The sequence below is a fragment of the Salmo salar genome, chromosome 04 (assembly GCF_965601325.2).
Source record: "Salmo salar chromosome 04, fSalSal1, whole genome shotgun sequence".
Classification (NCBI taxonomy): Eukaryota; Metazoa; Chordata; class Actinopteri; order Salmoniformes; family Salmonidae; genus Salmo; species Salmo salar.
This window is the reverse complement of record NC_138294.1, coordinates 74,775,766-74,785,739: the sequence shown is the minus strand read 5'-3', so window position 1 is coordinate 74,785,739 and position 9,974 is coordinate 74,775,766. Positions and strand designations below refer to the sequence as shown.

General features: G+C 41.4%; 1 long non-coding RNA gene across 1 annotated transcript; it reads right to left on the bottom strand.

Moving 5' to 3' along the window:
• Positions 1 to 4,678: 4,678 nt before the first annotated feature.
• LOC106603744 (uncharacterized) lies at positions 4,679 to 9,541 on the bottom strand. Its single transcript, XR_014392214.1, has 6 exons — positions 9,035 to 9,541; positions 8,503 to 8,557; positions 7,822 to 7,934; positions 7,637 to 7,702; positions 5,010 to 7,548; positions 4,679 to 4,813 (listed from the first exon to the last, which is right to left on the bottom strand). It is a non-coding gene; the product is annotated as an uncharacterized LOC106603744 (long non-coding RNA).
• Between the last annotated feature and the right edge of the window lie 433 nt (positions 9,542 to 9,974).

Here is a 9,974-nt window from a genome sequence, read left to right as displayed (position 1 = left end):
GGAATGCAGAAGTGATGGTTGCTGATAATGGGCCTCTGTACGCCTATGTAGATATTCCATAAAAAATCTGCCGTTTCCAGCTACAATAGTCATTTACAACATCAAAAATGTCTACAATGCATTTCTGATCAATTTGATGTTATTTTAATGTTTTCTTTCAAAAACAACGACATTTCTAAGTGACCCCAAACTTTTGAACGGTAGTGTATATATTTTTTACATTGTTTGCAATGTGTGACACATATTAATGCCAATATAACATGCAATCCACCCCCTCCCCCCCAACAAAATGTATATATTTTTTTGGTTACAAAAAACGTGGGTCTCAAAACAGGTGGGGCTCTGCCCTGAATGACGGGTCGCCACTGACCCAAATTGCTCTAGGGCCGGCGTTGATAATGGCTGGCCGTGACCCCACTCTCTGCGGGTCTCTCAGGGTATGCAAAAAAACAGCAACAAATATAAGCATCCACCAAATTATTATACAGCAAATATGCTACACAGTGAACCTGTTGGGGCTCGGGGGCAGTATTGAGACATTTTGAAAAAAATATGTGCCCATTTTTAACTGCCTCCTACACCAACTCAGAAGCTAGGATATGCATATTATTAACACATTCGGATAGAAAACACTCTGAATTTTCTAAAACAGTTTGAATGGTGTCTGTAAGTATAACAAAACTCATATTGCAGGCAAAAACCTGTGAAAAATAGATCCAAAAAAATTTGAATTTTGTGACTGTACTATTTAGTGTCATTGTTTTATAGATACCATAGTGAGAAAGGATTCATTTCGCAACACCTACGGCTTCCACTAGATGTCAACGATCTTTATAAAGTTGTTTGAAGCGTCTATGATAAACAGAGAGCAAATTAGAATCCAAGGAAGTTGACATGTCATCACTTCATTTTTTGGCGCCTGCGCATAAATCTGAGAAACGTGAGTTTGTCATCATTTTTTATCTAGACATAGGATAGGTTGTGTGAAAATATTACTGATGTTTAACGTTAAAAATGGACCAAAAGATTAATGCTAAACAACATTTGACATGTTTGAACGAACATAAATAGATTATTTACTAGGTTTTTTTTAGCTTTTCGGCGTGATTTTACACTCCCCCCACCACGTTTTGTGGGAGCATAATGAACGCTAAGTACTTGGTGTTATTTGGACATAAATTATGAACTTTGTCAAAAGAAACCACATTTGTTCCGGACCTGGGATGCCTTCCGGACCTGGGATGCCTGCCTTCTGATGGAGATAATCAAAGGTAAGGGGATATTTACAATGTTATTATCGATTTTAGATGATGCTGACTGTATAGCATAGCCTGTTGTTCTTAGCATAGCACCCCGTTTATTGCAAAATGTGATTTCCCAGTAAAGTTATTTTGAGATCTGGCCATTCGGTAGCAATTACGAGATGATAATATATTATTCTTTGAATGACAATATTATAATTTACCAATGTTTTCGAATAGTAATTTTGTTATGTTCACCGGAAGCATTTCAGAGAAGAAAAAAATCTGAATTTCACGCTACTGTAAAATGCTGTTTTTGGATATAAATATGAACTTGATGGAACAAAAAATGCATGTATTGTATAACATAATGTCCTTGGAGTGTCATCTGATGGAGATTGACAAAAGTTAGTGCATAATTCTAGCTGGTTTCTGCTTTTGGTGACGCCTGACCTTGAATTGAAAATGGATGTTTGTACTTTTGTGGCTATGTACTGTCCTAACATAATCTAACTTTATGCTTTTGCCGTAAAGCCTCTTTGAAAATCGAACAATGTGGTTAGATTAAGGAGATGTTTATCATTTAAATTGTGTAAAATAGTTGATTGTTTGAGAAATTGAAATTATTAGATTTTTGATGTTTTGAATTTCCAGCCTTGTTAGCAATCCCGACTCGGGGTTCATTGCTAACCTGTAGCCCCAACAGGTTTTAAGCACACAATGTAAGTCCCCAAGACAAACTTACAGTTAAGATGGTGTGGAAATGTTAGGTCTTGTAATGATTATATCCACACTTCCAGCTGTTGCACCAAACTTTTCATTTGTTGTCGTTCGGAGCACTTCTCAAAATCCATTTTAGTAAAAGTTGAATACAGAGAAAAGTTTTCAAAATGTGCTCCACGTGCCTTCTATGCCAGGCTTCTAGCCTTCCCTATGCTCTCCAGCATCATCATATTAATGACTGCTGAAAGATTATTCTGACATCATCTACAGTATATCTACACTTTGTCATTTGAGTCTGGTGCCTTTTAAGTCATTCCTAGCTATTGTTGGAATCTGCTAAACTTTGAACATTGAGATATTAAATAAATGATAGCCTTGAAAAGAAAGAGTTTGTAAAAATCCAGAAGGCTTTGGAATGTGTTTGATAGAGGAGAGTGATGTGTTTATATAGGGAAGACAGATGGATATCTGTGGATTAGGAGGTGAGGGGTGAGGTCAGTTCCCCTTAAGGGAGTAATAAGGGTTGGTATCTGGTTACCTTCTTTCCTGTGGAGCCATAAACTGTAAGGAGGGGGAGTGTCTTAAGTAGGATGCATATAAACTGTGATGTCTGAAATGTTTTGCTGTCTGATTTCAGCTGTACAGAACCTTTGGGAATGATTACACTTGGTTAAAGCTTCTCTAGTGTCCGTGAGTTATTTACTCTGAAAAATAAGAACCTAACACCATTAAGCTGACTGGTTCTGCTCACATATCCTGCTGCCGCTTGCTGCTCACATATCCTGCTGCTGCTTGCTGCTACTGCTAGTATGCGTTTGCTTATTTTGCTCCCACCACCACCCCAGCCTCCACCTGTTAGGTTCTGTTTTTCTGCTGATGGATTGGTAAAGTTTACTGCGCTCACTGCTTGTAGGTCATTTTATATATTTACGCTTTGCTTGGGCAGTGAGCTACCCTGAAGGAGCAGAATGTTTTCAAACCTTGAATTATTGATTATTTAATAAATGATTGAACATAATTCTACGTGGTGTTTCCTTTCTGAACTATGCTGACATGCTGCACTCATCTACCATATATCTATTCTTTGTCATTCTAGTCTGGTGACTTTAAGTCATTCCTAGAGTTATTAAGACTGAACAAAATGTGTCCAACAGTGTAAATATCCATGGCTCGTTACCAAAAACAATTCTAACAGATTATCACTATAACAGCTGGGAAATACATTAGCTACCATTGCCATGTTACTGACTGAGGAAAAATGCGTGGCTTTAATCGAGTCCATATTACCTGTGACAAATAAGGACGAAATAATAAAGCAGTCTTTTCTCAGAGGTCAAAAACCTTTCCAGTAAATTGGGTGTGTGGGTGAGGAGGCGCTGGTCATTGAAGGTGATCACTGATATCCTGCTACACTTGACGTCAAGTTTATTTTACCAGAAAATGACGAGTTAAAGGATGTCTCTATGAAGTCAGTCCTCCAATCTTTACAATGGTGACGTGTGAAGAGTGACAATCAGCCTCAAGCTCAACTGCTCCAGCACTGAGGTGGGAGCAGAGTGACTGTACCAATGGCAAAGGATCAGGGGTACAGGGGTGCGCAAAACTGGCTTGTACCACAGTTGCAACCTAAATGAGTCTTAATGGCAGGGTCTGTATTCATAAAGTACCTCATAGGAGTGTTTATCTAGGACCATTTTCACATTTTAGATCATAATTAATATGATTACATGGGAGCTAGTCTCTTTTTGATAGAAAATGGCTAACAGAAAAGTCTAATGTGTGCATAAATGTATCCTTTACCAGACTAAAACTGTAAAACAACTGTCAATACTGTTTGCTTGCACAGTGTGGCACCCTTTTTGTGCTTCGTCACTAGAGGCCTGCAGAGATTAAACTTTGAAGTTCCTTAAATTCATTGTATGTGTCCAAAATAACAAGATGTTTTTTGAGGGAGTCTAGTCAAACCTTCTGTAGTAATTACACTTGCCTGCAATAAATGAATACAACAATTTATATTATTGTAGTTTTCTTTCACACATTGCTGTCCTTGATTAAGTTTGCCTAGTACAATAGACTAGTCCCCTAAGTGCTCCAGAACATTGTTTTTATTTCTGACCATTGCTCTTCTAGACAATTAGATTTTTCAGCATGTCAGCAATCATAATTTGTCATTAAAGCTTATTTATATTAAACTTGCTCCAAAGTAAACCGCACAGTCAATCAAAACCTCATTGGATATAGAACGCTGAAATGCATGATTCCTCCCCAGTGGGAAAAACCTGGTTGAAAAATGTCTGTATGATGTCTTTTAAAGAACTCTTACTCTGGTCGCAAACATGTTTTATGACCAGAATACTACGTATTTTTCTGACCACCATGTGACCAGCTGGTGATAATTCTGACCACTATATTATTTACTACCGGTATAATGTACTAGTCATAGTTAAGAGCTCATCATAACCTGGTAATGACCACCTGACTCCTCTCTACAGCTTATTACCTACTGTAAAAAGTATTGCAGGGGATAAAGTTGGATACTGAAAACATTGTTCATTACATTTCTATTTGTTTCCATAGTCACCAATTAGTTTCAATCTGCAAAACATTCTTACATTTAAAATAAATCAAACAATTCTATGCACATCTGCATACAGTAATTATTTCATAATTTACCCATACACATTACATGCATTGATAGACTGGGGCAGAGTATATGAAGGCCTATTGCTTTTATTATTGATGATTATTAAGAGTGATGTGGTGGGGTAGATCCTCATCAAGGACCTCTGAGCAAAGAAGGCGATCTGGAGCGCAATGGCCCTTTTGACGAGTGGTGTGATGGGTCAGATCTGCAGTGAAGAGAATCAGCGCATTAGAACTTTATCGATTTTGAGATTTTTTAACTAGAAAAGGACCTTCCTGAAGAAACTTTGTGGATTCAGCTGGCTAAAACGTTTTAAAGTATTTCTACGGTACAAGTTGAAGATTATGGCAGTTATAGCTTAGAGATGTCTTTAAAGAAGAGCAACTTGCTCATATACATACTTTAGGTCCTCCTCCACCACGGCGGTCAGGTGCACATTTTAGGACTTTACCGACGGCCCGCAACACATCAACCTCCCAAGTTTTCTGGCTTTTCATGACACGTAATGTAAGCATAAAAAGATAATAAATTACCGATTGACATAATGTGGGCATGCAGGACACGACTGAACAGTAACGCACAGTAAAATATATTTAAAATGTCTCATTGTCTATGTCAAATGTCTCAACTGCTCACATTTACTTATCAATTACAATGGAGCACACACGAGTGGTAGCAAAGGCATGTTTGCTCCTCTCTCCCTTCATATTGAAGTGGGACATTAATTCATTGGTCATCAATCTGAAACATTTTAAAATTAGACAGTAGTTGGATCATTACATTGTTTAAATTGTCGCTAAATAGGGTAGAGTGTTGCTTAATCCTAATACATACAACTTTTTATAAACACACCACTCTATAATCCCGAGGACATTATCCAGGTGTCATGTCCTGACCATAGAGTGCTCTTATTTTCTATGGTAGAGTAGGTCAGGGCGTGACTGGGGGGTTTATTCTAGTTTATTTGTTCTATGTTGTGTTCTAGTTTCTTTTTTCTATGTTGGGGTTTTTGTATGATTCCCAATTAGAGGCAGTTGGTCATCGTTGTCTCTAATTGGGGATCATATTTAAGTAGTTGTTTTTCCAACCTGTGTTTATGGGAGATTATTTTTGAGTTAGTGCATGTTGCACCTCTGTCGTCACAGTTTGTGTTTTTGTTTATAGTTTTTTGTTTGTCTTGCAAAGTTTCACGTTCTAATAAAAGATGTGGAACGATACTCACGCTGCGCCTTGGTCCGTTCCTACACACATGCGTGACAGAATCTCCCACCACCAAAGGACCAAGCAGCGTGCCCAGGAGGAGCAGGGATCCTGGGCCCGGGAGAAAAGGGAGTGGAGGACATCCTGGACCTGGGAGGAGGTAATGGCAGGGGACAAGACCCTGCCATGGAAGCAGGCGGAGACAGCAAGAGAGGAACAGCGACGATACGAGGAATTAGCACGGCAACGACAGAAGCCCGAGAGGCAGCTCCCCCCAAAAATTGGGGCGGGAGGCACACGGTGAGATTGGCGGAGTCAGGTTTTAGACCCCGTGCTTACTGTAGGGAGCGTGTGACCAGTCAGGCACCGTGTTATGCGGTGATGCACACCGTATCTCCAGTGCGCATTCACAGACCGGTGCGCTCGTTTCTGGCTCCCCGCATTCAGCCAGGACGGGTTGTGCCGGCTCAGCGCTCCTGGTCTCCGGTGCGTCTCCTCGGTCCAGGATATCCTACACCGGCTCTACGCACTGTGTCGCCAATGTGCCTTCACAGCCCAGTGCGTCCTGTGCCAGCGCCCCGCACTTGCCGGGCTAAAGTGAGCATTCAGCCAGGACGGGTTGTGCCAGCTCTACGCTCCAGACCTCCAGTGCGCCTCCACGGTCCAGTATATCCTGCACCGGTTCTACGCACCAGGTCTCCAGTGCGCCTCCACAGCCAAATACGTCCTGTGCCTCCTCCTCGCACTCTCCCTCGGGTGCGTGTCCTCAGTCAGGTACATCCTGTGCCTCCTCCTCGCACTCTCCCTGAAGTGCGTGTCCTCAGTCAGGTACGTCCTGTGCCTGCTCCTCGCACTCTCCCTGAAGTGCGCCTGCCCAGTCAGGTACGTCCTGTGCCTGCTCCTCGCACTCGACCTGAAGTGCGTGTCACCAGTCTGGCGCTACCTGTTCCAGCTCCACGCACCAGGCCTCCAGTGCGCCTTCCCAGTCCAGAGCTTCCGGCGACAGTTCCCAGTCCGGAGCTTCCGGCGACAGTTCCCAGTCCGGAACCTCCTGAGACGGCCTACGGTCCGGAACCTCCTGAGACGGCCTGCGGTCCGGAACCTCCTGAGACGGTCCGCGGTCCGGCGCCTCCGGCGACAGTCGGCGGTCCGGAGCCTCCGGCGACAGTCGGCGGTCCGGAGCCTCCGGCGACAGTCGGCGGTCCGGAGCCTCCGGCGACAGTCGGCGGTCTGGTTCCACGAAAGTGGGGGGAGCCCCAAGCGGAGGGGGGTCTGCGTCCCGCACCGGAGCCTCCACCGATGCTGCTGACCATAGAGTGCTCTTATTGTCTATGGTAGAGTAGGTCAGGGTGTGACTGGGGGGTTTATTCTAGTTTATTTGTTCTACGTTGTGTTCTAGTTTCTTTTTTCTATGTTGGGGTTTTTGTATGATTCCCAATTAGAGGCAGCTGGTCATCGTTGTCTCTAATTGGGGATCATATTTAAGTAGTTGTTTTTACCACCTGTGTTTATGGGAGATTATTTTTGAGTTAGTGCATGTTGCACCTCTGTCGTCACGGTTTGTGTTTTTGTTTATAGTTTATTGTTTGTCTTGCAAAGTTTCACATTCTAATAAAAGATGTGGAACGATACTCACGCTGCGCCTTGGTCCGTTCCTACACACATGCGTGACACCAGGACAGTTCCTCCAATCCAGGACAGCTTGGCAGTCTTAAAAAAAGAAAGGTCACCAAGGAAGGTCTGTAAAAAAGTGAGTTAAAATAGGATGTTATTTGCTTTACAAACGTATATTATTAGAAGTGGTGCTATTTCAATTGGATCTACTTACACTAAGATCAAGCAATCATGGGGAGCTGAATAGCATGTCTTTTGGGGAATACAGTCTCAGTGAGATCTGATGCAGAGAAAAAACTTGAATGATCATCAGCATAGTACAAACCTAGCTCTAACCAAGCTGTTTAGTAGGAATCAATACACATTATCAAAGAGAACAACATTTTTCACACAACTTACTGTCAATGACTACGGATTTAAGAAGGGCTGGTTCTGCTCTATCCTTTCCCTGGGATGTGGGAGAATAGGTGGGTGGACAAGCACTACATCAGGTCATTGACATGTTTAAGGAACTGTAAAGACAGGGACAAATCATGATTCACCATTAAGTTAACCTAGCTACTACAGAAGACCTGTCTTTAGTAAGTTAGACTTAGCCTAGCAAGTACATTCACTATGTTGCCCTTCAGCAATGGCCAGCAGCATACCACCCTGAATCCCACTGCTGGCTTGCTTTTGAAGCTAAGCAGGGTTGGTCCGAGTCAGTCCCTGGATGGGGGACCAGATGGTGTTGGAGGGCCAGTTCCTCTGGTCTTAAAAAATATCCCAATTCCCCAGGGCAGTGATTGGGGACATTGCTCTGTGTAGGGTGCTGGATGGGACGTTAAACGGGTGTCCTGACTCTCTGTGGCCACTAAAGATCCCATGGCACTTATCGTAAGAGTAGGGGTGTTAATCCCAATCTGGCCCTAATACCATCATGGTCACTTAATCATCCCCAGCTTCCAATTGGTTCCTTCATCTCGTCTGTAACTATATTCCTTCCCCAGGTTGTTGCTGAGAATGTGTTCTCAGTCAACTTGGTCTAAAAAAAGTACTAATAATAAGCAGACAGAGAGAGACAAAACATAAGCTTTTTACATTTCTTAGTCAGCCGGCTGGATAACTTCTGTCTGCCATCCAAACTAGAAGATTACTGCAATAAAGAGAATCAATAATTGAAAAAGGTAGTTGACAGGAGTTAGAATGAGTGTTGAGGGGAGATAGGCAAGGATCCCTGATTAATCAAGAAAAACTTCACATTCGTATTGGGAGGTACATGTTTCAAGAATTAGGCTAGCTAACAATGTCACACACAGTCAATGTTTCCTATTTGCATTCATCAACCCTCTCTCGCGTGCACTCACTCACTCACACACACGACAATGTTGACATGATGACAACCTTTTTTATAAATTATTGTGATCATCTCTCTTCCCCTCTCTCTCTCACACACACAAACACATACACACAGCTAGCATTTTCTAAAGTTATTGTGATCATAATTTCTCTCTCTCGCTCTCTCGCTCACACACACACAAACATTTACTGTCATTAATAACTAAACATATCAAATGTCAAAACATTAGATAGCTAACTAGCTACAATGGGTACAAATTGAAATTTAACTTACCATGTCCATGGAGGATTAGCCAGAGAGCTAACGTTAGCTAGCTAGCTAGCTAAAATTAGCCAGCTAGCAAAACTTTCCTTGACGTTCTTCTCCCCAACAAACCGCCGATTTACTTACAAATGTAAAACAAGAATGCATGAGAACATGGATGACCACTTAGCAGTCAAATATTACTATTTCTTTATTTTTTGCAAATTTTGATAAACTGTCGTTTTCCAGCTGTGTTGCTATGTAGCCTATCAGGCGCTCTGTCCCAACGGCCATATGGAATGTTGACGCTTCAGCAAGAAGGCAAGGCATAGTTTCCAATCCAAGTTTAAGTTGGAACTGATATGCCTACCTGCTTATTTAGATACAGAAATGTAAATAAAATGACTGCACGCATTTATGTTAATTGCTTAAAAACTTTACGGGAAAATCTAATTGTCATACTGTATTTCCAGGGTCAAATTCGGGTGCAATAATTTTACTAATTATGGAAATAAAATGGGATAGAAATATTTTTGGGGTAACTCATGGTAGATTGTATAGGATAATGAAATAAAATACATAGGCCTATTTGTTAAATTCTGAAAACAAATTTAGTCATAATAGAACATCAAAATTGCATTCAGTGGAACAGAAGAAAATGTGCAGCAAAACAGTGCAATTACACAGACAAAAGATTACCATTAGAAGCCAACACATACCCAAACTACCCAGTAAGCAAAATGATGTTGAAAAGACGTCTTTTCCAGACATTGATATGTGTAAGCCGTTATTGTAAATAAGAATTTGTTCTTAACTGACTTGCATAGTTAAACAAAGGTTAAATAAAATATATAAAATAAACATGCATTTCAGCTGCTGAATGAAAGTTTAGAAAATGTATTTTATGGATGTTGAAAAAATATCTTATACGGACGTCGAAAAGACTACCTTTATGGACGTTGAAAATACG